Genomic DNA, 24,658 nt, shown 5'->3' on the forward strand with positions numbered 1-24,658 from the left:
CATTTTTTGCCATTTATATAAGCATACAAATCTACTAAATCAAAGATACATAATGATAAAGGAACACTTTAGAAAATCACAAAGTAAAAAGAATAATAAAAGTAAGATTAATCTGACTTAAAAACCAAAGGTGCTGAAAATAAAATAAATTATCCTATTCCTGCATCTAAGCACCTTGATTATAAGCTCTACAGTGTTATATATCACTAGCGGAAATAAAAGAAAGTGAAAGAAAAAAAAATAAGAGTATTAATAGAACAGTAAGAAGTATACCAGAAAGGATAATGAAACATCGGTAATGATTAATGGTGTAATGGATCACTCTATATATCTTTGCAGAAAGAAAATATCCAAATTACCTCAGCTTTAATAATCATATTTCGAGTAACTGTAGATGAGGAACTTAAAATGTATGTAAAAGACTGGAAATGATTATAAAAGATCAGAGGCTTTCAAAATTTGCTGTATATCAGGTCTAATGCCAAGAGCAACATATGAAATCTAATCTGAGAGTTTCACAATTTTCCTTTGTTTGAGCAGATCCCCATGCAATGAAAACCTACATCATGCCCAAACTGAAAGGAACAGTTAGTGGAAAGGATTCAGAGGTAACTACCACTAGTCCATTTCTCACTGGCAAAGTAAAAAAGGAGGTGAAGAATTAATTAGTTTAAGAAATCCCAAGGAACATGGTTTAGATTAAAGGATGCACTTTGTAAGCAGTCAGCTGGAAAGTTGATACAGCACTGCTCATACAGATGTTTGGAAGTATTTCACAAACTAATTTTGGAGAGTGCTTCTAAAGGTTTTTGCTCTTCCACTGCTCTGTGCCATCTCCTATTTATCCTAAGTTTAAAATAGAAAGAAAACAACAACAACAACAACAAAAAAAACTACAGCTCCTAGTTAAATAGGATGGATAATTTTAAAGAAACACAAGAGAATATAAGATATTATGGTCCATATTCTGTAGATCCAGAAACTATAGTAGGTTGGCAGGTCCCTTTTTACCAATAAGCAATAAAAATGAAGTAATAGCCTATCTGTCAAAAGCCATGAGGTTTAATTCAGTCCCTTGGTTCATATTGTCTGTGTGTGAACACCTCACAGAGCAGTAAATTGCTACACTGAAATCCTGGAGTTCAGACCTGGTTGTGTGGCTTATCTTTAACAATCCAGTTCCATATTGCTCTCTGGCTAGTCATTCCTAGCAGGACGCTCTACCTGACCCTCTGCCTACAGAGGTAACAGCTCTTCCTTATCTTGGTGTCTCAGCCCACCTCTACTGCCAGTTTGTGATATATTTAGAGCTCCACTGCACTCCCTAAAAAATAAACACACAAATGAGTTACTTAATTAAGAACTGAAGTAGAGGAGTAAGGCAGAATGTCTGACCTACATTTGACAATCATAAGTGGTTTTAATACTTAAAAGCAAGGTGTGCCAAGGCAAAACTGAAAGCTTAGTCATAAGGTAAAGCAGTGCTATGCCTGTTCCTTGTCTGGTTCCAGCAAGTACCACAGCATCTGTCCCCAGACGTGTTCTGTTCTCAAAGCAGAAGAAATTAGAAGGAAAAGGGCTTTGATGTTGACCTCTCCACAATGCAACAGCATTAATTCAGTATTGCACAAGCCAGAGGAACTGTCAGTGTCCCTGGAGGTGACCCAGCCTGCTAGCCGTTTTCACGCCCCAGAGACTTGAAGTGATCCACGAGGAAAAAGCATCTTGCAGTGTTAGTATTTGTGCACTTATATAATAGAGATGGGAAGGGGCTCAGAGCTCAAGAAATTATGTTTCTGCTGTCCCAGTCTGGCTTGGCTTGGGATGGAGCCACAGGGCCATTCCTGGAGCCACTGCCAGGTGCAGCAGGCATGCAAAGAGGAGGCAGCGGCACAAAGCAGTGTGGCGTTAGAAGCAGCTAGGGATGGGTAGGAAAAAGATGCATGAGGACGCAGGCACAGGAGGGAATAAGCAAAGAGAAAGAGAAGATCTTGCCAAGTTTTCATACAAAAACACTGAGAATGTCTGAGCGTGTGTTTGGGTCAAAGTCTGGGCCAATGCTCTTGGGTTCTGTTAATTCATTTTGCAACTTTTTGTGAAAATTCTGTCTTTCTATTGATGAGGAGCTGTGAGTGCTCTTCAAGTTGAAAGATGAAGGCTTATCCCACCATGCCCTTTATCCAAAATATTTCTCTGTCTTCAGAGATTTTGTGTTTCTGAAATACATATAGACTTAGTGATGAAAGATGTAACACAAGAATGAGTTGTTATTGTTACTATCACAAAAACACACATTTAGCACTCAAGGGAATTCAAGCTGCCATATGGTGTAACTGAGGAGCCCAAATTCTAAATTAGATATAAATCATTTTGATTCATTCTTTTAAGTCAATTTCTTTTTCCAAAAGAAAGAAGACTAGATGGAAGGAAAAGTAAAGAAAACTAATACCACTTTGCCAGTCCACAACTCATTCAGAATTAAATACTTCCCTTTTTAACCTCCTTACAAGTGGACATTTTTCTGTTTATTCTAGCTGTTTTACTAATTATTTCTCTGTGATCTTACTTTTTCTTAGTGGGCACATTCCACATGCAGTCTGGTCCTGCAATGCCAGTTGTAGCCTTTGGCTTTCTTTTTTTTCTTTCTTCTCTAAAACAGAAATAAACCCTGCGCTGGTGCTGTCTCAGCTTTGAAGCAGAAACAAGCCAGCTCTGACTGCGTATGTTCTCTGTGCCATACTTCTCTGCAGTGACTAGGGCCCTCTCTCCCTCTGGGAGCCCTTTCCAAAGGACAGCTCTTCCTTCCGTCTCTACCCACTAGGTATCAGCTTCAGCAAGGAGAAATGGTAGATGTTGCTTTTCCCCTTCCTGCTGACTTGATGCATTTTTGTGTATCTGTTCTGCTCATCTCTCAAAATCTCTCTGTGTCTGGAAGAGGTGTTACCTAATGGCAGTAGCCCAGTGAGACAGTTTCTCCTTTTCTATCTGAGCTTTGGTGTTGCAAGTACGATTATGAGGGATGACTCTCGTGTTGATGAAAGAGAGTGGAGTTTCCATTAACTTCCCTGGGGTCAAAACTTCACCCTGGGGGACCTATTCGGAGACATGGGAGGGAATTTCCATTTTAACAGAGAATTTTCAACCCCTTAATTATGCTGCAAACCTCAAATATTTTCTTCACAAGACAAAGTTCGTATCTTATTTCAGATGAATGTAGTGGCTGAGCGTCATCTGCTGCCAGAAAACCTTTAGAAGTTACTTAAAACTAAAACACGCATAAAAGAGAAGCAGGGTGGGAAAGGGTTGTTTGCTATTAAACACCAACACAAACCAAGCAGGGTTTTTGTCTATTCCCTTCCCCCATTTTGTTCACACAGTCCTTGTCACCCTTCAGACAGCCTTGGAATGCTAATTTTTCTAATCACTAGGGGAGTGAAAACTGTTGTAGAAATTAACCAAAATATAATTTTAAACTTTATTTAATGAGCCTGCAGCCACACCTGTAAATAAAATCTTAATCCTTCCCTTCTTAACTGCCAAGAACAGTAGTCCCAAACACTGTACAACCTGACAAATTCAGATTCAAAGCAAACATTTGAAACCATTTCCAAAAGGTTGTTTTAATCAGAACTGGCAGGTGGCTTTTACAAAGAAATGGTTTTAAAGAAGAGCCTAATTGTTCTCTTTTCACAAATGTTTAGGATTTCTCTTCACATAGAAGCAGATGATACAGATGCTCTGCATGATTCAGCAAAATGATACCGTAATGATAAAGCTTAGCTCAGCTTTAATCTTTGTTATACTTTCCACCACCTTCTGAACTTTAAATCTTTCAATTATTCTGTTTTTCTCAGGGATAAAATCTGTATGCATGTAATTCTCATTTAACACTAATAACAATGTGAAAACCTTCACACATCAAAGATGTGACTATGTGCTTTTGTCTATACTAATGGCTTGAGAGAAAATCTTGATAAATCAAGAAGGTTTTTTTTTTTTCCTTTTCCTCTTTCTTAAGTTTTGTTGCCTTGATTAGATAAAAAAAATAATAGGGGGCTGTCAATCTGCTTTCTTTTCAGGTCTTCTCTGTCTCTTTCTAAATTAGTTACAGCCTGCTTTTTGTAGCTTTATAGCCAGCCTGACCTAATTTAATTACCATGACTTGTGTGGCTTAAAGATAAATAGTTTTATTCAGTCTGTCTACTTTTGTATAAGTTTTCCCTTTCATGCATCTCTCTATATTTTGGCATTCAGAATTCTTGCTTTCTGTTTCTCGGTGGGTTAACGCAAGGTTAGTTTTATAGCATTGTCCATATTCCCACAAAAAGGCCCCTTTGATGCTGTTCTGCTTGGCCCCTGCTTTGCTCTATCTGTTGCATGCTGGGGGCCTTTGTGGGGCACAGACAACCAGCTCGGGGACTGCCGGTGACATTCCCCCAAGCATCTCAGTGTCCTGGTGGCACTGGCTGAGTCTGAGGAACACAGGATAGAAGATGCACTGCTGTACCCATCGTGAGGTACAAACCCCCAAAGCCCCAGAGCTTGCTCACTACACTGCTACTGATATTTTTCTGTTTGAGGAAAATATTTCACAAAACAAAGTGTGAGACATGGCAGAGAGAGGAAGATTGGAAGGCCTGGGATACTGCTGATGGACCGGTTACCATGCTGTTCCTGTGCAAATACTTGACAAATACAAATCCCCTGCTCAACACAGGTTATAATTATGTTCATTCCACGTTTAAAGGGAAAACAAAAAGCAAAGATTCTAAGACTATAATCAGGCCTTCACCAATAGTAGTGTTTTTAGAGCCAACTGGTTCTGCATGTAGATGTTTTGTTCTAAGGAGTCTTTGACATAATTTTATTTAGGATGATAGGGTGGGGTATGTGCTGCACTTCAGAACAAGGAATCACCAAAGTCAGTAACATATAAACTTCTGAAACCAGAGCTGTGTTCTCAATAGGCAGGGCTTCACCAAAGGTGATATAGCTGTACTTTTAACTGCACTGGAAAGCTGTCTTAAAACAAGCAGCCCCAGGATGGTGAGTACACAAAACATCCAACCACAAATGTATTTAAATAAAAAACTGCATGTGTTGAACTATCCAGAAACACGTGAAAAATCTTGCCATAACCTTACAAAGGCTGTTCAGTGGAAATGCACTGGGAGAAGGAAGGCAAAGAAATGTATTTAAATGGTATTTCAGTTTTCAACCATTTCAAGCCAACTGTACAGCCACATAAGAAGATGTTTTGTTTTGCAGATGCATCAAAAGGGCTAGCATCAGACCATGTTCCTCTGGAACTATGAATAGCACCTCTAAATAAACAGAGCACTTCTTTGTGCACTTGCCAGAAACCAACACACTATAGACACAAAGTAGAAACAGTATTTCCATGTGTTAACACCCACAGCAAGGAAAGAATCCATTGACACTTCCATGGTTGGAAAATGGAGAGGTGAACCATTTCTTTCCAGCCACGATTAACTAGAAAACCCTACGGAAGACATAAAGAGGGAAACAAAAGGAAGATGAATTTGTTGCCTGTTTACACTAAAATAGCCCAACAGTGTAGGGATGGATTTGTCATAAACATCCACTGGTGCCTTGCCTCAGCTCCTCTGAAAGCCTGCAACTGACTTCACTAGACAAGGAGTTTGATTATCAGTCATTTCTTTTGAGAAAAAATGTGGCGCATACCTTACCTTTATCTAGTTCTCCCCTTCATAAACAGTATCAAAATAAAGTGCAGCCACCCCTGAGCACAGTGCTGCATCCACTCAGGAAACAAACTGCTACAACTGTGGAAAGAGACTGGGTCAGGTCACTGGGGTAAACCTCTACTGCTGTTAAAAAAAAAAAAAAAAAAAAATGTCCTGCTGAGAAGATAAGGTTTTAAAGGCTCCTCAGATAGATGCAGACACAGAGGAAACTTTATGGCACACTATTAATCTTTCTTAGAAAGATGAAGTGTTGATGTGACCTTGATGAAATCCGAAGCTGCCATTTGGAAGAAGGGAAAAAAGGGAGACCAGAATGCTTCAAATACAGCATTTTCATCACCAAAGAACACCTATCACACTGAGACTCCCTTTTCAGTGGAAGAAAAATGTTTATTTTGATTTTTAATGTATGACATAGCCTGCTTGAATTAAGCTGTTTGCAGTTGCCCACTTGTACCTCCTTTCATAAGAGCTTTCTTTACTGAGTGAATCTCTCTCACTGTCTTGGAAATCAGGTTTCTTGGCTTTCTTCTGAGGTAGCACATGTGATGATGGTAACAGGTCAGCCAGAGACAGAATTTAGTATTCTCTCTATTAGAGTAAAGAAACAAATATAGGTATGTCCACTCTTGTATTTAGAGAGTCATGAGTAAGTTGTCTACTGCCTGGGTAGCCTTCCCAGGCATTTGTTTCCTACTGAAGTCATGGACCAAACAAGAAACTCCACTTCATGAACTTCTGCTGCTGGCTCAAACTTGCTGCAGCCACGCCATAGCAATCACTGATCTGGCAGAGGGTCACTCTACAGACTTGGGGTTGGGGAGTGTTTATGCTTTTTTCAAGAATATATAAAAGCATAAAGATGGCATAAAGACTGTAGTAAATGTACTGGCTCCTTTGACTGAAGTGCAATTGTATTCTTGTGCCTGATCCAGATCACACTTGTGTCTCTGTGTGCATCAACAAAGATTTTGTATTAACGGTTACAGAATCACAGCCTGAATCTGCACAACATAATAAGTATTAGTTCCTTCATCTTCGTGGGACAAAGTCACTCAATACATCTCTGGCCCATAGGTCTGTGGAATTTATTGTCATTTAGTCTGAATCCACTTAATAATGATCATATGCTCTAAATACTAAAAATAAAATATGAAAAAAAAAAATCTGCAGATTGTTTTAAACTGTGACACAAATGGATATAAGATCTCCAGTAACACAATTTTATGCTGTGAAAATGCCCTCAAGCTGTCCAAGGATACAACTGCATTACACAGAGATATACACACACCCATAAAGTTCATGCCAAGTATGTTGACAAATCCCTCCACTGTGCTCTTGGACACTAAAATACAGAAATAAAGCAAAGAGCTCATACAACTATGAAAGCTTACTTAAACGGATTGTGATGTTTCTTCCCCTCTTAAAACGGAGAAAGGTGTACCAGGAAAATATGAGTGAGAATAAATATATATTTAAAAAAAAAAAACTGATTAAGCTTCTGTTACATTCCTACAGCCATTGTATTTTTATAACCTCACATAGAACATTCAGATGAATGTCAGTATCACTGTACAAAGTGTATCTCAATATAAATACTCAGTATTTCACCTATGAACACCAAATACATTTTGCAGTGGTTTTAAAATAACCCTGTTGAGGTTTGCTTCAGTTTTTTAATACAAATGTAGATATATAATTTAGAAGCGTTATTTCATGCTTTATCTTGATACTGTTAGAAGAGCCTCCAGTCCTTGTTTAAAAAGGCATCTACTAGGGTTTAAAAAGAATATATCTGAGGTCATTAGCAAAGGAAATTGCTACCATCAATTCTGACCTACCACAGGTTTTAAAAGAAAGAACAAACTGTGAAACTTAAAAGAAAACCCAAGAAATGTGTTTTGTGTATCCATGTGCAATATTTTGGTTACAACGAAATAAAATGCTGATATGTGCCAGACACCCTGAAGTTGCTCTCCTGTGACTAATTCTTCTGAGCTAGTTTTTAAATTAATCTCCCAGTGCTTGGCCTCTTCCCACCCGTGTTATTAAACTAACAAAAGCAGTTTATACCAACCACGCTATAAGCAAAGAAATAAAATAAAAACTCCTTGTGATGGACAGCTTTACCAAAATCACATTAATGTTCTATTAAATAAAATTCCATACATAGAATTTTATTTCAGTGTATAAAATGCTTAATTTCCAAATGTGATACTCAAATGCTTTATTTGGATCTTTGCTGGTCTGTTCTAAAGGGAATATTCCTAAGCAACTTACATGAAGCTAATTGTACCCTGGGGTGCATCAGGTTCAGCACTGCCAGCCGGGTGAGGGAACGGATTGTCCCGCTCTGCTCTGCGCTGTGCGGCCTCACCTCAAGCACTGCGTGTGGTTTTGGGTACCACAATATAAGAAGGACACAAAACTGGTAGAGAGCATCCAAAGGAGGGCTACAAAGATGGTGAAGGTTCTGGAGGGCAAGACATATGAGGAGCAGCTGAGGCCCCTTGGTTTGTTCAGCCCAGAGCAGAGCAGGCTGAGGGGAGGCCTCATGGCGGCCTGCAGCTCCCTCACGAGGGGAGCGGAGGGGCAGGCGCTGAGCTCTGCTCTCTGGGGACAGCGACAGGACCCGAGGGAACGGCATGGAGCTGGGACAGGGGAGGGTCAAGCTGGGTTTTAGGGAAAGGTTCTGCACGGAGAGGGTGGTCGGGCACTGGGACAGGCTCCCCAGGGCAGTGGTCATGGCACTGTGCCTGGCAGAGTTCAAGAAGTCTTTGGACAATGCTCTCAGACATTTGATTTTTGGGTGGTCCTGTGTGAAGCCAGGAGTTGGACTTGATGATCCCTGAGGGTCCCTTCCAACTCAGGATATTCTGTGATTCTATGATACTAAACAGAATAGTTGCAAAGTTCCCAGGAAGCTGATTAGCTGCAGAAGAGAAGTGTACGTTTCCATTGGTACAACCCCCTCACCCTCCTCACCTCCCTGTCCTTCCCCCCCCCCCCCCCAAAGAGATAAGACAAACAAACAATGACAAAAACCCTTCATATGTGCTTTTCAAGGATTACTGCAACCCTTAGCAAAATCATGATCAACAGATTTCAATAAGGTGTTCAAAACTTCAGTGCATGAATCTATATTTTCCATATAACCAGGCAAAGGATTTTGGAGAAGTCCACTCTGAGGCATCTGAGTGGTCCGGCTATGCTTTCTCACTATCCTTTTTCTACTCAATGATCTTTGGAGTTTTGCTTTGACTGAACTGGTGTTTCATTTCAGAGTGCCAACTCAAACACACCAACAGAGTTGGATATTTGAGGCAGCTGCTGTCCTTGCCTTTAGCCCTACCTCCTTCCTGTGTGCCACTGCCTCTGGAGAAGTGAGCCAGAAGGGATAGGTAAGCAGCTTCTCCATAGCTCAATCTCAGTATACCATGGTAAATGCAATCTATAATTCCAATAATGAAAAAAAAAATTAACACTCTGTGAAGAAGGCACCAGAGGTGGATAAGAACAGAAAAAGCAGGTACGCAGAATGTGGGATAGAAAAGATGTGTGGAAGATGGAAATTTGTGCTGAAGGGCTGGAAAGAGAGTAACTGGCCTCCTGAAGAGGACAAAGGCAAGGTGATCTTGGCAACCATTGCCAATCACTTCTATTCTTTTTTCTAGGAAGGCTTAAAGCTGCTTTATCTGTCCAAAATGTTTAGATTTAAAATTGCAAAAGGCTACCTCTGCCAATATGAGTGCAATGGTCCTTGATCTCATTTGGTGTCTCTAGATGTTTTCATTTTACCAGCAGTAATATAAGAGCAACCACAGATGAATTTTAGAAATGGTCATTCCTTATTTGTGTTTCTGCCTTTGTTATATCCTGAACAAAAATAATGCCAGAAAGAGAGATGCCATGAGAAAAAAAGTATAGATCAATTCACAGATTTATATGTGGATCAAACACTGACTGCCTTTGGCAGAGGTACACATATGATCATTACTCCATCCAGATTCAAGAAAATGAAGGGCAGAATGCAGCATAGATTACACTGCTCTGATCACGCACAGAAACCAGCTGATATTTTGAGGTTTTGAGGCTACAACATGTGGATCTTCTAAAGAGCAGACTGCAACCTTGAGGGGTTTGTTTGGTTTGGTTTTTCAACTGAAATCTGACATGCATTACATGTGAACATTTGGAAGTCATATTGCTCATTATGCATTACATATAATTGCTTCAACTTTTACAGTGTGCAGTCATTAAACTGCCTTTCAAAATAATAGAGCACTTAACAAAACCCTTACGGACATGTGACCAAATAAAGATGAATAAGCGTGGTGTCTAACTTTACAAACTCTGTTTATTTTAGTGTAGATGTGTGCATCCCCTTTTTAATCAGTGGTGATGCTTGCAAATGGAAGGGGTGTGTAGGGAGCGGGCCATATTGTAATCTATGTACAGATATACACATAGAAGAATAAATTACTTCTGGCACAGATTTATTTTAGTCAAGATTCTCTGAACAGCAGGGAGAGATCTGATATGTGTAACAGTAGGCCCCAGCCAATTAGTCCGTGACAGATAAGAACCTTTCCTTCATTCATGCTGTTAGGTTTATATGTCGCTTCAACCTTTGGTGATTTCAGGTTCCCCTCTGACTTCAGTGAAATCCAACTTTTATCAGCTGGGATTCTGGCATTCTTTCCAGGTGCAGCAAAGAAATACCCCATTTGGAAGGAATGAACTATGATATGTGAGCCTTGCTTGTGTGTTATGGGGAGGAATGCTTTTGTAGTTACACTCCTCAAAAATCTGCAAACAAGGAAACAAACTCATTAATTATACACAGAAGTGTACCCTTTCAAAGCACCACCAGGGGGCTCAACCAAGTGACATCCATTAATTTCTGTAGTAGCAGCCAAGACTAAAGTATGCTGCTTTGGAAATTTACCCTGCCATAGCTGTGCAGAAATGGTTCCTTTAAAATAGTCAAGAAGAGTTTAGAAAATCCCCTACACTGTTAATATCTTTCATTGTTTTTGATATCAGTGTTTTACTACACTCTCAAAGTTAAGAAAAGTTTTCTAAGACAACATTCCCCATGGTACGTAAAGACCCATGGGGTATCTTAGATTGTTGAGATGGCAAATTCACTCCATACATTAGCTCATGATCCAGATAGAGGTGCCTTTAAAAATTTAGACTAGTACTTGCATTGTTTCACTACATCAGCAAAAGCAGCACTTCACGGTTTCCTCAGTAAGAATTTAATGGCATAAACTCAAATTTTCATTTACATACATAGAAAAAGTAAGATTCCCACACTTTTTTCCCTTGGGCCTTGTGAGTCTGTATTGAAAGAACTAAGAAGACTCCATTTTACCTTACGAAAGTGAAAAGAAAAGGAAGGAAGAAAGAGGGAGCAACACCGCACATCTTCCAGGAGCTGAAGAGGAGGGAAGACACACAGGAGCAGCTGGGAATGAATAGCAGCTGGTTTTCCCTGAGACAAGAGCTCTTAAAGACGGTTCTCAGATTCCACTGCCCTTTGAGCTCAGGAAGGGCACTAGACCTTGCCATCCTTGGTGCTTCACATCTGGGACAGCAGGTAGCTGCCAGGCATTAGTGGTCATAAGTGGCTTCTGAGCTCATGGATGCCTGGTAGTTGCACATGTTCTTCAAAAGACTTCAACCAAGAAAACCAGCTCATTTATTAGACAGGTGGACATTTAGCTGGCCTCTGCAGTCAGCAGGATTCAGCATTACTTCTGACCTCTGATCAGAGTACAGTTTCTCGTACTTAAAGTAGAATCGTAGAATAATTTAAGTTGCAATGAACTGCTATATATCATCTAGTTCAAACCCTTGCTCAACTTCAGAGTTGCGTCAGGTTGTTCAGAGACCATCCTGTTGAGTTTTGAGGATCTCCAGGGGATGAAATTCTAAAGCCTGGCTGGGAAGCCCCTTCCTGTGCTGATCCACCCTCATCACGAGCATCTGAGAGGTACTGATGATCTAGAAACCCTTACCTCTTAGAAAAGGAAGATACTGCTGAGCAGATGATGGGCCAACTCCTGAGCTTGCTTGCTCCATGGTACTGGCAGGATTTCAAACGAGGGGACAGCTCTGAGGAAACTGGTTGCCATTCCTTTCCACTTGTTTTGGTCAGTGGGAACTGAGAGAGCAAGATTTAGAATCACTCAGAGCAGACATGAGTGAGGACTCCAAAGTCCCATTTCAGATGGTTTTGAGGATGTACAAGAAAGCACTCCCACAGTGAGATTTAAAATCAGACTCAAGTGACCTCACCAGGTCTGTTTGCAGAAGACCATCCCCTTTCCACCCCTTTTCCTTCCCTCTTCCATTTTGTTTACACACCAACAAAGCTGTGCTTGTTGGGTGGCTGGAGGACAGGGTGTTATAGAGATTGTTGGCTCCACACTTTAGAAACAGTCTCAGTAACCTCATATAATAAAATACCAGCCCAAATGTTCTAAGGAAGCAAGAACAACCTTCTCATATGTTTACATTTTAAATCAAAAATTAAAAGTTCTGGTGAAACAAAAAAGTCTGATTTACAGTTCTTTTTGGTACAGTTGAAAAAGAATTATTTTGGAGGTCTTACAGGAAGGCTTTTTTTCCTTCCTTTTGTTGTTGTTAACTTGATTTATTTGTACATATCCTTAGAAGTTTCAGTCAAATTTCACACAAAACTTATTTCCAACAAAAGAGTTTCCTGCTTCTCGATAGAAAATGAGTAAAACTCAGGTTCAAATTCCTCCTCCACTTCTGTGACCTGGGGCAACTATTGCTGCCTTTTAAAATATGCGTACTTCTCCTGTCCCTGGTGATTGTTATTAATACAGTTTAGGGAAAGTGGTGATAAAGATCAATCCCCTACCCAGAAAAGAAACATTAACTGCTTCTTTCATGTCTTCCATAGTGAGTGAGCAGCTACAGTTTTAAATGATCCCCAGATGTTTACTACTTCTTGTGCTCAACCGAGGTTTAGGTTTTCTCCAGAGCAGCTGTGCCATGTTGGGTATTTCTGGTTATCCTGCAGGCTTCAACTTCTTGTCCTCTGAAGAAAATGTAAAGGTCAAACTAAAAGCCTGTGTGGCATGGAAGTCCCCAGCGAAAAATAAACCAAGGATGATCTCTTACCATTGGCCAGCTGAAGCTATGCCTCTGCACACTAAACAAAATATTCAAGGAATTCCTATAGAGATGGGTATGTGAACATTACAAGCTTTTCACTTGATTACAAAAAGGATTCCAATAAAAGAATAATCGCTGATGTCCCTCACTAAAAACATGCTCTTTTTCTTATTCTTTTTGGCAGTGTTTCCTATTTCCCTATTCTGACTCAGAGCTCAGACTTTTCCCTTGTTGGTCCTGCCTAGAGTCTTTTCTTCACATGGTCACTCAGTGAAGATACAGAAAACTAAAGTAGATCAAACATTATTTAAAAAGCAGGCAGGAGAGAAGACAGCTCAGGAAAGCATAGTATAGACAACCTAATTTGACCATCTGGAAAAATTATTACAATCAATTTATAGGCACCTACAGCAGTGTGAGCTGAAAAACAAAGATTTATCAAGACCAAAAGATAACCTGATTACTTTCCCTCATTCACAACTGGCCTGGTGAAGAGGCAAATTTACATTGCATAACAAAGTTTTTGACACAATCTAACGTAAAAGCACACTGGGAGGGATGCTCAAGACAAAACTACAAATCCACAGTTTTCTGAGGAAATAAATACTCAGAAACTACTCCTTAGCATGCAAAAAGACACTAAATAGGAGAGTCTACCTTGTGTACATAGTGTACATATTTCTTTAATATTTTAAATACTAAGAGTATTAGTAATCACAATATTAACAGCAATAAGAAGATACAAAAATGCCTTCTAAATAACATTGTTTTTTGAAATCCCTTAGCATGAGAGAATGTATTTTTTTTCTTGAATTTAAAATACAGTCCTTATTACCTTTTGAGAATGGATTATTTTTTCTTGAATTTAAAATACAGTTCTTATTGCTTTATTTTTTTTTTTTAGGAGAAGGGAGTCAGATTGTTTCTTCTAAACCAAACATGAAAAAACAGAAATTAAACTTCCAAGTTTTACAGTTTACCGTTTCAGTAATTTCTACTTGACTACTGCATAGCCGCTATGCAGTATGACTGTTTCTGTCAAGGTAAACTCACTATGGAAAAATCAACCTCTGGCTAATTAGCAGTGGCTATGTTCCTTGAATAGGAGAGCAAACTGTTTTTTACATAGCTGATCTTCACAGCTGTGGCTTTTCACTGAAAGCAGCATCAAAACCAAACGTATTTGATAGCATTTATGTATACACAAAAAATAAGGATGGATAAAGGAAAAAAGTCCTCTAAGTTAGAAAATTTTTACCACACTAACAGGTAATATTAAAAGCAAGGAACAGAGAAGTGTGTTGTTATGCTCAGAACACAATAAATAGCATGATTAAGGCAGGATTAACAATAATAATTTTCATTCTGCTTCTCTTTCCTTTGCACTTGTCATAATTAGTCCCTGATGATGTGAAGACTTACCTTTACTAATGCTTAGTCCCACTGGAAGTAATTAATGCTGATAGAAGCATGCACTTTTCAAGAGGTTTAAACAGATTAGTATCTGAAGAGCCCAACAATTTTTTTCATAATTATAACCATGTAAGTAATGACAAGAAGATCATGCTGTACGGGGCATTAATTTTATTTTTTATTTTTTGCCTTCTTGTTATGCACTGTTCCTTTCCTTCTGTTCTTGTGAGGAACATTACAGATGTAGTGAATCTGCATGAACAGTGGAGATGGAGGAAAAATGCCACAAATTAAGGTAGGACTCCTACACCTGATACAGTGTATATAACTTAGAGGACGTCATGAAAAACAAAAGGCTCTGATCTTAATTACCATTTCAGGGCAGTCATTCTGATTGAGCACTCAAATAATTGAACTGGTCTTCTCTTTTTAATTAATGCAAAGAGGCTAATTTGATTTAATTGGATCTAACCATATAGAAACTAAGTATATACATATATTGTTAAGGCATTTCTTTCATGGCACATAGGCAGGCTTAAAATTGTCCTAAGGGGCTTTTAAATTTTAATAATACCAGAGACGCGGTGGAAAGTATTCTGCACTGTATGAAATAATTTGACTTCATTTATCTTTGCTGATACTGAGAAGGTAGTAGGATGGCTCTTGCATTCAATAATGTGTTCCCACACAGGAAGGTTTGAACAAGACTGTTTTTAACACAGTGCACTTTTTCTACTCTAATTTGGCTCAACATAAAACTACTCTTCATTCTACTGCTAAAACATTAGAGCAGGCAAACATTTAATCATGAGCTGAACTATACCTAGTTCATATGTGAAATATTGTCATCTGTTAGCATATAAATGTTAATAAATGTTGAGTTAATCTTCTATTAACTCTGGATTAGTAACTGTCATAGGTTTATTTAAACTGAACCATGAATTCACATATTTAATTATTTCTGAAGACATATAATTTGACTTCTATGTGAAAATCATGTTACTTACTGATCTATTTCACTGAGCTTATACAAAGAAAGTGGGAATGCTCTGAAATGCATACACTACAGACATCTTCCAACGTAGAGGCCAATCTTTCCTGCTGAGAAAGCTGAAAAACAATAAAGTACATAGTTGATTCTCTATTTATTGGAAAATATACATATCTAACAATTAAATACAAATTGCGATCTCTCTTCCATATTGCTGAAATGGGATTGTCAAAAAGACACTAAAATAATCATCTTAGAACCACGTTGACGATTTGGTATTGCTGTTTGCTGAGACAAAATGGTAGAAAAGTTGGAAAGCAATTTCATTAACAATTTCCACACTATTTCTCCTGGTTGTTCTTCACTGGATTTGGGGTTTTCTTTTCCTATTTTGAAGTCTCTCACCTTTTTGCTTTATCATTTAAAAAGAAATCTTTCATTTACAGATTTTCATTTCTTTCTACTTTTTTTTTTTTGTCTGTTTTATCGCTTTCCCATTTTTGCTCAGGGGAAATAAATTTTCAGAATTAGCTAGATGTCTATAGAGGAGAAAACTGTGAACAAAGGAAAAAAATACATATAATAACTGCAAACATCTTTTTTTTTTTTAACTTTAAGAATTGCAGGAATATCCTTACCTTTTTAAAATCAATTGCATTAGAGGAGGGGGGTGTCATACTTTACAAGGAAGTCTATTGTCAGTTCATAAAATTTTGTTCAAAAATACTGATCAACTCAATTATAATTAATTATGAGACCACCTGGTTACTTACAATGCCAAGGATTTCTTGAGCTCTCACTAGCTAAACTATCTTAAAAACAAGAAGAACTTAGCTTATTGAATTCTGGAGGACTCCTAATGAGGACATCCAGGGAGACTTAACTGAAATGGGCTCCAGTTACATCTCCCTAGAACTGACTGGCTACTAAAAGCCACAAGGCAAGAATCAACAGTCTTTCCCTGCCCCTGGGAACACATTATACCTCATGGCTCTTTGCAGGCATTGAGATCCAAGGTCTCCACCCACTCATCAGGAAAATAATCTTCATGTGGCTGTGCCAGAAATGAGACTTGATCATCGGCATAAAATTAAAAATGGATTTATGGACTTCCCAGAATGGGACTCGGGTTCTGACAAAACATCCTGCTTTCTGCTCATCAAAAGGAAAGGCAAACATAAGATATTATTAAAGCTACTGAGATTGTTTTGTTTGTTTGTTTTTAATTTTCTTTCATAGCCAGTATTGTTCAAATATCTTTTCTAGGTGTTATTTTTGTAAGGATAATTAGATTGCATTTTCTATCTGAATTCTCAATGAGAATGCAGCTGCAGTTTGACCTCAACCTTTTTATTATCTTTTTTTTTTTTTTTTTTTTTGTATCATTTACCACAGGCAGGAAATAATAGCAAGCTTATTGGGCTTGAAGATACTTCCCATTGGTACACACTTCAACTGGGGTATAGCTGTTAATATGTCTGTGATATAATTCCTCACGAGTAAAAGTTAGCCAAAGATCCTACTTACTCAAAGCAAAATAAGAGTTAGGGCAAATGTCCTGGGATCTGTAAAATCTACTGTTTCTAAAATTAATCTCCTTTACTCTATGAAAAAGGCTATGAGGATTATACACCTGGGAAGTTGCAAACACTATATTATAGTTAGTTAAAATGGACTAGATTCTTTCCTTCTGCAAAATACTGAAGTCAATGGTTACAAAAGTAGCGTTTTTGGCCTGCAGCTTCTGATGGGTGACTGGAATAGCAGATCTAAAGGAAACTTAATGCAGAATTACTATGGCATATAATTTTGGAATAGGCAAAGAAAAAGCCTTAGGAAACTCTACAGTAAAATGATATGCTTGTAACTTTGAAATACTGGAACTTCCTGACATAGTCTGACCTATTTCTATTAGTAGGTTTGCAACCATTTGGGCATTTCAGTTGCAGAGTCAGAGTCTACAAATTGGTACATTGTGCTACCCACCCACACAAGCATCCTCTAAATACAAATCAGTGACAAGTGTTAACATTGTGCTGAGACTCTTCCTGATCTGTGCAAACCAAAAACAACTCATAAGATAAGGACAAACAAAAGTACTGCTGAATGGTGCGCACTCTTTCTTCCTTTCTCCTGCTCAAGCCATGACACTTTCTTGTGCACCCCTGTTGAAGTCTTGAACATGATGTCAATACTGATATCATGATAAAAATACACACACACACACATATATGGTTTGTATGTTATTGTAGTGCCTCATCACTACCCCCAAGAACGAAGGCTCTATTCAGTGAAAAACTACAGATAAAGTGTGCTTGACCTACAGCAACAATGACAGAGCCCTAAACATTTGCAGTCAGGCAGGATAGAAAGGTTACCAAACTGAAAAATTTGATGGAGATGGTCAGGAGGACTGCAAAACAAGAAAAACATGATTTGTGAGAAAGCAGAAAAGTAGAAAGAAAGCTCAGCTTGCCCTTATCTGATTCAAATTACATTTACAAGTGAGAATGCTTTCTACTAACAGAAAATAAGGATCTGCACTGAGTGTTTTACACAAAACTGGAGGATAATTGGTTATTTAAGACAGAAATAAAATAAGTGCATGAAGCACTTTGCAGAAGCTCGTACAATCCACTGGAACACTTTTGGCTTACTGAACACTTTGAAACAGAAACTGAACGTTTCAGCAGAAGTTCAAGAGTCCTTGAAATTGGCTTTTGTTCGTCACCCATAGATTATCTACTCTAATGACCCCTCCTTCCTTTCTGCACTCTCTTCTTTTATTATTATTCATGATTTGTCAGCAGCCAAGAAATTCCTCTGGGTTCCAGTGATGAAGTGCTTCATTTGGACTAATTGTTTCATTTACTTTAAAAGAACAAAGAAATATGTCAAAGCACATTTATTCATTTGAGGCCACTTTTAAATCTTAAATGTTAAATATGTTGCCAGTCCTTACAATTTTTGGAAATGAAAATCAAAGATTTAACTTTCAAAAATATTGTAAGCCAAACACCAGCACACATTGTAGATATTATGCAGAGATGGTGAAGAGAGCATCAAAGTTCTGGTGTTTGTGCCACTACATATTTTACCTTAAGATCACTAATTTTCCCAGACTGCCTTGGCACATCTCAGATATGACACCACTAAATTAAGGCTCTTCATCCTCTGCTCCCCAAACACACAAACAACATTCAACACTCTGGCTGAAATGTCTGCTGAAAGTGTGGTAGAGGGAAACGGCAGGAGAGAAGGAAATAGAATAAACTAGTACAGGAGAAATATAACATCAAGACAGTAGAAAACAGGCAGGAATTTGGGTATGGAAATAGAAACAGAGTACTATGTGGAAATATTAGTAGTAGAAGGGGAGAAGAAACAGCCATAAATTAGGCATAGTTTTTCATAGGACTTTAGGTCTGAGAATAGATAACATGGATGGGTAATTTTGCCCAATCATCCAGCTATGCATGCTTTTGTGCTAAGCCTTAGCTGGTATATATTGGCTAAATAAATGGGAAAGTAAGTTTCATACCTAACTTCAGTGAAACTGCATCTCTTACGTTTCAACTGAATTTGGTTCTTGTTTCTTCTTTTTTTGGTACAGATTTTGGAACCTCTCCCATCCTGGGTGAAAGGAAACACAGATTGAAATGGTTTCCAGAAAAACAAACAAAAAAACAACAAACACTAAAAATGAATTAAACATTAAGAGATACATTTGACAGGGGCTATAGATACAAAACAGGCTAATACCAGAGTAGGCACTCAGGTATTCATTCCAAAACTGTGGTTCAGGTATGTGAAAGCCCAGTCAACCACCTACCACTAGTCCAGTGGAAAACATTAAACTCTATGTTCAACTGATGCTGTGCCTCGTGATGGGTTGTAAGAAAGCGGTTCAGGTTACTCATGCTCAGTTTGTCTAAAAAAAAAAAAAAAAAAAGATAGTGAAAAATAGTATTTTGAAGTGTGTTTTACCTTTTGCAGTACCTGGACTGCTATCCATTTAAACTGTTCTCCAGTCCCACTTCCCAGCACCTTTGTGCTTAACGGGTTAGAACTCCACTAACAGGAGAAAGTAATGTACCATTTTACTCTGAATTTTTGTGGCATTACTTCTTTATCATAGTATTAGTACTCAGTAATAAGGTTAACAGCCCTTTGAACTCAACCGTTCGCATGTTTCTGCATACTATACAGTTGTTAAGGGAATGCAGACTAAACCTCTATGTTGTATGCTCTTTAATCTGAATTTCTTGCCTCACTGGCTGCAAGCCAGCTGTGATCCTAATCTTTGATATATTATAGGGTTTTGTGCAAGATTTAAAGTAGTTAGTGTGATGCTAGAGCAGATTACCCCTTGGAGAAGTAGAATAAATAAATTAAAAAAGACTTAATTTTCACAGTTCAGAACCGTGGCATGCACCCTGATACCACACACAGATGAAACTTAATGGCTCTTATTTATTCTTGTCCTTTACGGACAAACCAATTAATGTTATTGTGTGAGGTGTGCTCTACTTGTCCATTGTGCCCACTCTACTGAAAAGAAACAGTTCCCATCATTTTGATGTACCACCCCAGCATGATCTCTAGTACATCATATCTTCAGATGATGTGTGCAATGGAGTCTGTGGCAGCAGCTAAATCAGTACTTAGTTCACTGATGTGAGACGCCAAATTGAAAGAGATTGACTTAGTGTCTTGGGCATTCTCCTAGCCATAAAATGTGACATACTGTGCCCATTTAAAGTATTGCTGTCTAGAAGAGTGACAAGGTTAGCAGGAAGATGTATCATTGAATCATTGCTATCAGCCATTGTGCAATAAAACCTGTGTTCAAATAATGATGCCAGCATACAGCATATTTAAACCAATATGTTTTCAGTTGGAGCAACTTACCGTGTTTCTGCTTTCAATGGTAATGGTCTTTGGTGTTTCCTGGGAGACTTTTTTCAAGGACATGATCAAATGGAAATAAGTTTGCACATTTTTCCACAGCTACAACTGAAAATAAAGCAGCTCAGTTGTTTGGAGATGCAGCTGGCAATATTCACAGTCACTTAAGTGGTTGTATACTCTGAAAGTCAACTGTGAAGTTATCAGGAATGTGGCTACTTTTTCCCCTGCACAGTATTTACCAACTTTAACATTTATCCTTTGTCATCTGTCAACCTAATAATTAAAAAACAGGAGAAGGCACTTCAACTTTAATTTAAACTACACAGACTATTGCTCAAGTCACGGTAAAGAATAGAATTGTTCATTTGACATTTGTCTTTATATAAAAGAGAAAACAAATAGTACCATGAAGTTGGCACCAGTTGTATAAATGTTGCTTTTCAGCCTGAGGCCAAACAGTCTGTAGTTTTTGACCTGATACTTGAACAAACCTGAGGAAAAGCTCTCATACAAGCAGTTCTGGCCTTTCCTGGGAAGTCACAGTGAACTATACAGTCTGTATAAAGACTTGAGCTCCAGCTCATACTGTGAGGAGCAAGGAGGATTTTGACACCATAAGATAAATGGAATAGAGCCATCCTGCTCTCTCAAGTAACCATAAGATGATCCTGGTTAATTTGCCTGTGTTAGCCACCTTCAGATGGCTAATGGGAGGTGAGATGAGTTCCATATAAGAACAGCCCTTTCTCACTTCTTCCATGATCAACTTAAAATTTAATTCACCTCCCCAGCCTGTTCCAAATGTAGTGATGCATAGGAAGCTAATAGTTGAATTTGAATGTTATTCATTTCAAGCTTATAGTTAATATAAGAAATGCACTAAATTAAAAATCATCCTGATTTGCTAATGTATCATTTTCTGTAAAACCTGTTTATGTTTTAAAAGGGTTATATGTATTAATTCTGAGGTCTAATATTAGACAATTACTTTTATGGGTTAAGAAACAAACAGCTGGTCTTGATGATGGCAGGACTGAAATGAACTTTGAATACACATGTATAAAATCATCTCTCCAGCAGCAACCCAGCACCTTCGTTGATTCTGAGCTGGCTGGCCAGTCTGAAGATTTATCCATAGGACAGAAGAGGAAAGATTATTGCATACATAAGTCATGCTCTTCCCCCAGAGTATGTCCCATAATGACTACTTATTGCAGAGTGAGTTCTGTGCAGACAGATCCCATAGCACCACATTTTCAAAACTGTATTTGCTTCAAGTCTATGGCTGAAGTCCAGTACAGCAGTTCAAGACCACATTTACAAGCATCTGATAGGCATTGCATTCACCATGGCAATCTAGGGGAATGAATGCTACTTCCTCCAACAAGCCATCATCTTTGTAATCTTAATCACCTCTTCCTTCCTTCCTTCCTTCCTTCCTTCCTTCCTTCTATTCCATATTCTCAAAGGCAAGGAAATATTGAACTTTTCACGTTCTTTCACTTCTCTAGCTTCATAATTTCTAACAGTTTGCTATCATGAGGTTTACTCAAGGCAGCCCACTAAGATCAACAACCTTTTTCTGACAGAGCAGAACCAAGAAAGAAACCAGGAAAGAGCCGAAGTCTTTCTTGGTAAGACTTGCTTGTCCCATCTCAAAGCTTTGCTGAGCACAAAGGTTTTTCCTTCTGTTTACAGAAGGAAATTCATGTTAATCTAAGAGTTTCAAACATAATTTTAGGTAATCGGGCATATTAAAGGGGACAGCTTTTGTGCAACTTTTGCTCAAAGTCCATAGGTTTTGTTTCCTTTCTAACTTTGGACTCTATTCCTGACTCTTTCAGTTTCTGTCTTTCTAGGCAAGTAACTAGTTTCCCCTTCACTGCAATTCATCATTGGTTTCCCTTTTTTTTTTTTTTCTTTTTTTTTTAAGAGCCTGACTCTTTGTGGTGGAGTCTTCTAATTTGATTCCACATTGTGGCTTGCTCCCAGGAATATTTGCAATGCTTGGACCATTCTGCCTTCTTTACCTTAGTTATCCTATTCCTCAAATGGGACAAATATATTAACACCAGAAATTCCATTGTAGGTGAGAGGGTAACCTTCTCCTTGGTGACACTGCCTGTCCTGTCCAGTTTTACATTTGTTATAAACTACTTACAGAAACTGGGGACATCATTCTCCCCGTAAAATCATAAAACATTTATTGAAGTAAGGTCAACTTGAGCAAACAAAATTATATATACAAGGGGAACAAAATAAAAGCTATCAGCAGGGCACAGGTTTATTTTATGCAGATGTAGTTTGTGTTCTATGGGACCCAGCAATACTCAAGTTTCCAATAACTTCTTTTTTTTTGCTTGACCAATTTTCTTTATTACTTATAGGTCCCTGAAGAATTCAGAGCTGTTATTACAAACATATACATTACAGAAGGAACACAGCCTGACATGCATAACTTTTTAATAAGGTTTTCATCAGCTGCTCTTACTGACATTTTTTCATTTCTTTTACACCCTGCTTTTAATGTCTCAGTCTTCATTTGATCCTGTAAAATAAAAGTGGAATATTACCACAGAATGTGTTCATGGCTGAATATAAAAATAATCACACAATGTACTTGAAGCATGAAAGCTCTCTAGGCAATTTCCGTTCCTGTTTGCGTATGTAGTCTATGCATCCAGATTGAAAAAGTTATCCTCTTTTCCTATATCAGATTAAAACTCCCAAAAAAGCATTCTCAAAGCTTAGATTCAGAATAGGAAATAATCCATAAAAGTCTTTAAATCCAAAAAAAAAAAGAAGTCTTTAAATCAAACATTCAAAAGTAAGCACACACATTTGTGCAAAGAATTTTGTGAAATCTTTCAAGACCTGCACTTGCAAAACTGTACACCACAAGTTGGTGTTCAAAACTCAGTCTATATCAGAGGATGTATGCCAAAATAAAGAATCCTTTTTATCAATGAGAAGTGATTGTAATGATCTAAAATTTAATTATCTGAAGTAACAATATACGCAAAAATATGAAGCAGTTCTTAGTTGTACCACAGATGTTAATACAGTGACTGTCTGTTTGTTGCTAATTCAGGTCCATCAGGACTGCAGGGAAGTTTATTCTGGCAACAGCTCTTATTAGCATCAAAGAAGCATATTTTAGGTTTGACTACTTTTAATAAAGTGTGACTTATACCCGAAATGGATTTGTTTGCCATGATCCAAACATTTGGAGACAAGTAAATATATATATACACATACAAAATATATGTTAATTTTCTCAGCTCAGGTGTCAATATTGGTGACAGAAACAATGGGATGCATCTAATGTCCCTGTCGACCAACCTTTCTTAGCAGAAAAACTGCTGAAAGAAATTTTAGTATGTTATTTCTAGACATTTTCGTCTTTGGTGTGTTCCCTCTTCAACATGAGATGCATTGTAATAAAAAGGAGAGAAAGAAAGTGAAGCTTCAGAGAGTTAAGCTTCACATTCTGTGGTCAAAGATGAAATATAAGCTTGCTATGGGATTGCATCAGTAAGCAAATACACATCTACTGACTTCAGTGGATTTCTGTCAATGATCACTCTTACTAACCCTCACTTTTCCTTATTTTATCACTTAGGTCTGATACATAGGTTTGGCTTTGTCCCATCTATGCTCTGCACTCAGCAGTTATGATGGATGAGGGATTCATATTCAAGAGCCCTTTATTTGCATTTGCTGCAATATACTGGGCAAATCCATTTTAATTTTTCCATCCCCATAAATACCAGCAGGCACCATGAAATCTGACCTGCAGTAGCTCACATTTGATACCCACTGCTGACGCACTGCTCACAGCACTGCCAGAAGAGAGTTATATTGAAGTGCTCTGGACAGCTTTACCAACTGAAAATGTCAGTGCCAGTACAACTCAAAACAATCTCAAAACCTGACTGTTAATACAATAAATCTGAAAATGTATGCAAAAACAACACAGAATAAAGAAAAGCTGTGAAGAGCAGGGGAGAAGCTGGGGTAAAGAAAAGAAGCTACAAAATATGGAGTTGGTAGTTCTGAAATAATGCAGGATGCTTAGGATTTATAATGGTGAGGGAACACATCCAGAATTAGTCAAATAAATGATTCCCAACTGTTCTATACCCTGCAACCTGGCAAGTAAACCTGCAGTCTACAGATATCCCTCTTAACATCTGGTAGTGTGATGATTCTGAGCATGTGCTTGTCCATTCACATTCACAAAGACAGGAGATTGCCCATCCTGCTTTGTTCGCTAAAGAAAAATTCAAATACTCTTCAAAGACTCTTGGGGGTGTGTTCACATCACTACAATACTTCACCAAAATTACAGCTTTACATTCCTCTTGACTCTGGCTGTACTGTATGAAACATCCACAGGGCAAAGGAGGAGGGTGATGAAATACAAACTAAATTATCTGAAAATTCAGAAGTGTTACGT

General features: G+C 38.2%; 1 long non-coding RNA gene across 1 annotated transcript in view; it reads right to left on the bottom strand.

Annotated features, from left to right (window-relative positions):
• The window catches only part of LOC310899536, a 46,074-nt gene that overhangs the window by 17,258 nt on the left and 4,158 nt on the right, over positions 1 to 24,658 (bottom strand). Inside the window, exons 3-6 of the long non-coding RNA XR_014584368.1 lie at positions 20,200 to 20,304; positions 19,121 to 19,219; positions 18,830 to 18,921; positions 15,305 to 15,407 (exon numbers count right to left, since the gene is read on the bottom strand). This is a non-coding gene — a long non-coding RNA (uncharacterized lncRNA). The remainder of the gene's footprint in view (positions 1 to 15,304; positions 15,408 to 18,829; positions 18,922 to 19,120; positions 19,220 to 20,199; positions 20,305 to 24,658) is intronic.

Source organism: Anser anser (genome assembly GCF_964211835.1).
Source record: "Anser anser genome assembly, chromosome: 4".
Lineage (NCBI taxonomy): Eukaryota > Metazoa > Chordata > Aves > Anseriformes > Anatidae > Anser > Anser anser.